Source organism: Erythrolamprus reginae, chromosome 3, assembly GCF_031021105.1.
Source record: "Erythrolamprus reginae isolate rEryReg1 chromosome 3, rEryReg1.hap1, whole genome shotgun sequence".
NCBI lineage: Eukaryota > Metazoa > Chordata > Lepidosauria > Squamata > Dipsadidae > Erythrolamprus > Erythrolamprus reginae.
Window position 1 is genome coordinate 66335642 of NC_091952.1, and position 6627 is coordinate 66342268.

The 6627-nt window shown below is 36.8% G+C and overlaps 1 protein-coding gene across 2 annotated transcripts in view; it reads right to left on the reverse strand.

Annotated features, from left to right (window-relative positions):
• The window catches only part of PHTF1 (putative homeodomain transcription factor 1), a 34655-nt gene extending 30977 nt beyond the window's left edge, over window positions 1–3678 (reverse strand). For both annotated transcript variants that reach the window (XM_070745647.1, XM_070745648.1), the window contains exon 1: window positions 3597–3678. The gene's annotated coding sequence lies outside the window, so the exon portion shown is untranslated. The remainder of the gene's footprint in view (window positions 1–3596) is intronic.
• Window positions 3679–6627: the final 2949 nt, after the last annotated feature.

The window sequence follows — 6627 nt, forward strand, 5'->3', positions numbered from 1 at the left end:
AGGAGGGCCCTTTTATAAGAGCAAACAGGAAAGACCTTCAAAACAGTAAAAAATTCACCAAAACAAAAAAAAGAAGGCTCTCATGGACCACATTGACTTAACCAGATCCATAACACTATTGTCACATCACCCGTCGGTCGCTAGCAGTTCAGGCGGTCTGGTCTGAACCAGGAAGAACCTACTCTGATCATATTAGCATTTTTGTTCAAAACAGAACTTAAACACAAGAGACTCTTGCCTTGCCTTTTAAAAATAGGGAAGTTCCTCCAATATTATTGTTCGCAACAAAAATAGCCATAATTAAAGAAATTGAGAGTAGTATTTTAACTCCATAGAGTTCTCATTCTTGCTCTTCCTTTTTTTGTTGTTTTTTTCAAAATCCCTGCATTTAATTGCTTGAGTCGTTTTATTTATTTATTTGGTCTTTCAGAGTACGGGTCTATAAATTTGATATTAAAGTTACCTTTAACTTTAAAAAAAGCAATGCAGAAGCAATCACACTATTTTTTAAATATACATCTTGGTCAAGAAGAAACTAGCAATAGGGATGTGAAAAAGCCCACCTGTGAAACTTAGATAACTTTTATCTAAGATATGACTTTGTTTTGTATTCCAATCTTTTCTTTCTTTTTTTTTATTTTCTTTTTTGATGTACATAAAATAGAGGCAAAGGCCCTTCTATTCTTTAGTCCTATCTGTTCTGAAACTGGATATATAATAGCTCTTATGCATAGATAACACTTCAGAAAATAGGATTCTTGAATTCTATTAGATGGGAATTATAATATTAGCTTATATTATATCTACTCAGAATATTTGGCTTGCCCGCAATAATGACTATCTTTTTGAAAAACAATAACCAAAAATGTTTCCCAGCTATCTGGAAAGAGGAAATGAGAAAAGTTACTTTTTACAATATTGCAATTTACCAATGTTTATAAATGTATTTCTGTCACTAGTATTGCTGATATATTTAAAACTCTTTACCAATCTCATGTTATTGTTAGAAAAGTCTTCACTGATTGTCTCTATGTGTTGTATCTGATTTTGCTGTAATTTATTTTCATGCTCTTCTCTAAGGTACTTTAAACATAATGGCTCTCTCAACAATTATGCATTTTAACAGAATAATCCTAGCAAGTAAGGTAGGCTGAGAGTAAATTAAACTTGTTATGATCAATCTGGATCTCAATAGACCAGGCTGATACATTTGTTTTACCTGTTAATTTTTATATTGTACTAATTTTTGAGTGTGTATTGCGAAAATTAATGTGAACATGCTGAACATTAATTTATAATTCTGAATAATTCAACATTTGTAAGTAGCAGAATTTTATTATTTCCATATCATAGTAAAGAGAACCGGGAAGGAGGATTCAAATCCAAAATAATACTATATGGCTGCTAAAGATATGAATAACATTTATTAACTTCTGGATTAAAAGTTCTGCACCTACTTTTGAATACAAATAATAGTAGCATTTTTAAGTTAGGGAGAACCCTAAGGCTAACTGGAATGAAAGTTGAAAAATGCCAACTGTGTGTGGGCGTACAACCCGGTTTTAACCAGTGGAGTCCCCAATAGCAATTGCAAATTGATACACTATCATTGTAAATTGGTAGGTCTTTTGTGCAGTTAATTTTACAATCAATAACATTAGTCTATTAAGTCACATTTATAAATGGGTTCAAATAACTTCATAAACCAGTGTCTCATTTTAAGCCAATCAGATTTGTAATCAACAAAATGGACAGATGTTGATGCTCTAAACATGCTGATTAACTTACACAATGATCTCAAGCGCCTGGTACATTAAAGTAAAATGCATTACTGTACTTAATCTTTGTCTTTGCAAGTCTGCACTTTTAACAGTATACAACTCTCCCTGTAAATCCTTTTCTTCTAATCGTAGTTGTTGAAAAACTGAGTATGTGCATGGATCATAGAATATTTCATTGTATGTATGCATGCATGTGTGTATGTATGTATATGTGTGTATTTGTTTTCATAGATAGATAGATAGATAGATAGATAGATAGATAGATAGATAGATAGATAGATAGATAGATAGATTTGTTATACAGTATATAGATAGATTGTATATATAGATATATAAACTTAATCAGTAAAAACAATTCTTCTTTGAAAAAGAAGAAAATGGATAGCAAATCACTTCAATTTGGATATTTACATATAAATATATTTATGTTCCCTCCATCGGTTATGGGTGCTAGCTATAATGAATTAATATGTATAATAGATAAATGTAGAAGAGCAAATAAATCATTTCCATCACTCTTCCAAACATGTCCAAGATCGGTCATCAAATGGTCATAAATGTATTAGATTAATTTAATATCTTGGAAGACAGTTCCTATCTATAGGGCAAGAATAAGCACATATGAGCAAAAATGCACATCAAAGTACTCTTAGTGAAGATGTCTCAAATCAAAGAGACAATCAAACAGCACTTCTGAGCACTAGTTTGATTACCATAGGTAAAGGACACTTGCAGATTTGAGGGAAATAATCTAGTTTGTTTGTTTTTAAATATTCTATCACTTTCAACAATTTGAAGATAAGCATGTATATTTGAACTTAAAAAGGAGGTAAATCAGGGTAAGATTACATATTTAACTTATGACTTGCAGTGGGGATGGTCTAAGACTCCCAAAGCAAATCCAGAATGACCTTTCATGCGTCCTATCTCAAGGGAGTCTTGGGCATTGGAAATCAATGTATAGTTTTCAATTCAGCAGCCCATTCAATGAACCCTCTTCACAGCATCAACGAATATATTCAGTTTTGCCACATCAGGCATTTCTCAGGACCAGATCTGAACTGAAGATCTTCAGAGGCATGTTGACCTTATGATACCAGGTTGCAACGCCTTGGTCTCTTCAGCCTTGAAAGACGGCATTTAAGGGGTGACTTGATCAAAGTGTATAAAATCATGCATGGCTCTTATGTTCTTATGACTCCCTAAATCAACTATCCCACTTCCCTGTTCAGTGACCCACAATCGGTGATCCAGCCAATGACATAAGCATATGATTGTGGTAGGATGAATGTGGGTGACTGGTTTTGTGGGGGGGGGGGTTTATAACCTGGGCTTTAGATCAGGGTCTATGTTTGGGTTTCTTACATGTTGTATTTTAGATTTATTCTTGTTTTGCAAGCCGCCCTGAGTCTATGCAGAAGGGCGTCATAGAAATCCAAAATCAATCAATCAATCCATCAAATCTAGATCTCCTTCCTCGACTTCTAACTTTTACCCAATGACTCAATTGCTTTAAACCTTCCCTTTCAGGGTTGCTATTATAATCCCTTTCTGTCCTTTTGTTCAGGGGTCTCCAACTTTGGCGACTTTAAGCCTGGCGGACTTTAAGCCAGCTTTGCTGGCTGGGGAACTCTGGGAGTTGAAGTCCGCCAGGCTTAAAGTCGCCAAGGTTGGAGACCCCAGCTTTAGTTCATCCCTGCCCCCCAAGCCTCCATCTTTTCCTGCATCGGCTCTGCTTCCAGACTCAACGGACCCTTCTGTACCTTTCATCCACAAATGTCCCAAGAGCGCGTAATGTTTAGGGCTCTTTCTTACCGTTCCCCAAAAAAAGGCGACTCCTGAGAGAAGAGAATCTGCCGGCGTCCGTATTTTCTCCGGACCATCCTGTTATGACAGGCAGCCTCAATCGAGCGTCGCATCCACCGATGCTCCTTTTCTGTACTGTATTTCGTTTAAACAAAAAGGAGGCGAAAACCAATCAAACGCCGAATTGGAGATTTGCGATCCGCAGGAAAGCCCGAGCTATCGCAGTGCATTCTTTGGGGGAGAGGTACGAGGCGGCTTACATTTTCCTTGTATCGAGTACAGAGAGCTAATTAATTAATCGATTTAATTCATTAACGGCGAGGAGGCATTCTGTACTCCGCCAAACGGAAGAAATTGATTTTTAACGACTTCGGGGGGTGGGGGGGGGTGGAATTACCAAAATCCTACGCAACTTAGATTTAGAAAATTTAGAACTACGTCGTCTTAAATACGACTTAAGTATGGCCCATAAAATCAACTGCTACAATGTCCTTCCTGTCAACGACCACTTCAGCTTCAACCACAACAACACACGAGCATAACAGATACAAACTTAAAGTAAACCGGTCTAAACTCGACTGCAGGAAATACTTTAGTAATCGAGTGGTTGATGCATGGAACTCACTACCACGAGTCTTCGGAGAGGGGCGGCATACAAATGTAATAACTTATCATTAATTATTATTATTATTATTATTACCAGACTTTGTAGTATCATCACCTAACCCCCAAAACTACCCTTAGACTGTCCACTGTTGACCTCTCCCGATTCTTAAGAGGTCAGTAAGGGACATGCATAAGTGCACCAGTGTGCCTACCGTCCCCTGTCCTAATGTTTCTCTTACTCGTATCATGTATACAAATATTATTATATCTTTGTATATTACCAATACATACGTGACAAAACATATTAAATAAATAAATAAAAAGGTTTTAAGATGTAATAGGAGTTTGAACTGGGTTTAGAATCCAGACGATATTTTTGAAAGAACAAAATTTAATGGGACAGGCTAAAATCTTATTAACAAAGACATAAGGCTTTGGGAACTTTTCGTGGATAGAGGTATAAGATTGATGCAGGTAAGGATTTTATGGCCATGCAAAGGTAAAGCATGCAAACCATTATCGGGTTAAAAGTCCTAAATCCAAAGTAATGAGGGGATGAGGTGGGGGGTGTAAAAAATACTTCCAACATCAAGTTAAGATAACAAATTATAAGTTTCTTCTTTAATTTCCCAGAAGCGAATGTTCATGGCAATTTTAGACTATTTTAATTTAATTTATTAAATTTATAGTCTGTCTAACTCCTTGCAGACTCTGGGTAGTGTACCACAATTTTCTGCAAAATCTCAATAATCATTTTTAAATTGTTATTAGGGAAAATAAATCCTTGGAGCAAAGACACATTGAGCACTTCCCTAACTCAATCCCATTTAATTGGAAGAAGCAAAGATCGGTTTAACAGCTGATAGCCTTTTGCTATTTCAAATCTGTTCATATCCTTAAAACTTAAACGCTGGAAAAAGCTTTTAAAATAGTAACAACCAATATGAGTTGCCTTTTTCTCAAGGTGGTGGGAATTCCATTTCAAGATCCCTGTTTTTATTCCCATTTCCAGCCTGTTCTGGGCAATTGCAATGGAGGCAGAGACTCCATTGCACACTTCAGTATTTCTACTGGCATGATCAATGAGCAGATGTACCTTCATCCTATGGGCCAAGTCCCTACATCTGTAAATTATCTGGAAAACAGGGCCTTTGATCTACAAATTTATGCCAGTCCTGGTGTAATAAGCATTTTGCAGCCAGTAGATCACATTTGGCTCTTTGATTGCTCCTGTCCAGCCTGCAGTAGTAGTAAGTGGAACAGCAGCAATCCTCCACAACTGATCATATCTCACGTGACTGCTTGAGAAAATTGCTGTGCCCTGAAAGTATCAAGAATACTTGTTGCCTGTTATAAATCAACTGGAAGTTTACACTGATACCTGGGTGATATTTCAAGGTTTTTTATATGCATGCAGCAATTTAATGTCTGTCACAAAACTAAAACTGACTTAGGAAGTGTCCACTGACACCTGTCGCCTGTACCATCATCTGCACTTCCATTCTGATTAGAAATTCCATAATTTACACCTTGCTACATACGTAGGGTGGAGTATCAATTTGAATGTTTGTCACAGAGTTCACAGTATTGTAGATGGGTAAATCCCTATGTGGATCTTATAAGACAGTGATGGCACCGAGTGCCCAAACCAGAACACGTGAACATGTATGTGTACTGGAATACCAGAAACCCGAAGACCAGCTGACCGGCATGCACATATCTGTTTTTGGGGTGCTTTTCAGCCTGTTTTCAAACTGAAAACACCCCAAAAAACAGTCTGGAAAATTGCCTGAAGGCCTGGTATTTGGTGGTTTCCGGGTCTTTTTGGAGTCATTTTGAGATTGAAAACTGCCTGACAAATGACTTAAAACACCTTAAATGGCCTGGAAAAAAGGCCTAGAAGCAGTATATTTTTGGCTGTTTTCCAGCACTCTTAACCCTAGCCTGCTTCATCACATAATAATCTATCCAGTAGTGATGGAAGAAAAAAAATTCTCACGTCTCAAAATATACATAGCAACTTCACCCATGATTAAATCCTGATTTAGGTTTACCCAGTTTACCTCACACTGAAGAGCAGACAATTAGAGGCACCACCCTCACGGTCCCTGATTCCCATAAATGGTCAAAATGTCAAGTCAGAAAGGGATATAAAGTATGTATGTATGTATATCTATTATGACAATAAAGTATCTATCTATCTATCTATCTATCTATCTATCTATCAATAAATGCCTGTCATGCCTTCTGTGATGGTGATATTAGTGTTTCACTATATTGTCTCCTTGTGGTTATTATATCAGTGACTCTGAGGATATTTTCCATTTCATATTCTCCTCAGCACATCTCTAAAAGTAGCTGTCAGTAGATTCCTGCCTCATTACCCACGAGCCTCTTGAAAGCAGTAACCATAAACTAGCACGCAGCAAAATAT